The sequence below is a fragment of the Limulus polyphemus genome, unplaced genomic scaffold (assembly GCF_000517525.1).
Source record: "Limulus polyphemus unplaced genomic scaffold, Limulus_polyphemus-2.1.2 Scaffold10300, whole genome shotgun sequence".
NCBI classification, from domain to species: Eukaryota; Metazoa; Arthropoda; class Merostomata; order Xiphosura; family Limulidae; genus Limulus; species Limulus polyphemus.
This window is the reverse complement of record NW_013675910.1, coordinates 18,404-19,344: the sequence shown is the minus strand read 5'-3', so window position 1 is coordinate 19,344 and position 941 is coordinate 18,404.

Here is a 941-nt window from a genome sequence, read left to right as displayed (position 1 = left end):
AAAAAAAAAAAAAAATAGATAAACTAACCGATTGATTTCCACATGTTTCTGATTGATATGTTCTGCAGATCTAAATATAGTCCAAAAAATTAATATTGTTCAGTAAGTTAGTAAATACTTGGTGCAATATGTGAAGGAACTTAGATTTGTTGATTCAGTGTTTTTTAATTACTATTATTCAGTTCATATTATGATTTAATGAAAATAAACTTTCTAACAAATGTTATTGTAAGTGGAGAAACTGCAAGACTGAGGCTTGAACCCAGAATCGTTGGCTAACAGGATTATTGCTCTACCAACTGAATAATGTGAAATTGATCAACTACCATGAGCTAATTTTATATTTGTCTTTATCTACTCTCCCCCCCACACACACATTTCATATTTATCTCGATAACATTAATATATTTTGTAAGTGTCCATCGTTTTTTTTTTATTTATTTTTACAGAGTTAGATGTTCTATGTCCACCTATCCTAGTGGTTAGGGTGCTTGACTCACAATCGGAAGATCACAGGTTTGAATCCATGTCACACCGAATATGTTCACCCTTTCAGCTGTTGAGGTGTGTTATAAAGTGACAGTCAATCCCACTAATTGTTGGTAAAATAGTCCAAGAGCTGGTGGTGGATAGTGTTAACTATCACTATTAAAGTACGAATGGCTAGTGCAGATAGCCCTCGTGCGAGAAATTAAAAACAAAACAAACCTTGTCCACCTATCAAAAGATAAAGTAGTATTTTGTGTGAGTGTCGTTAATATTTTTTTGTACTGGGATGTGAATAAGGGACTAACACTCCAGTTTTCTAATATTGGCTGGTCCCTTATTCATATGTGTTATCACTGCTGGAGTATTGATGCATCAGTATAATAATATTAGTCTATATCTTATTCCTTTAAGTGCCCCCCAGTGGCACAGCAGTATGTCTTTGGACTTGCTAC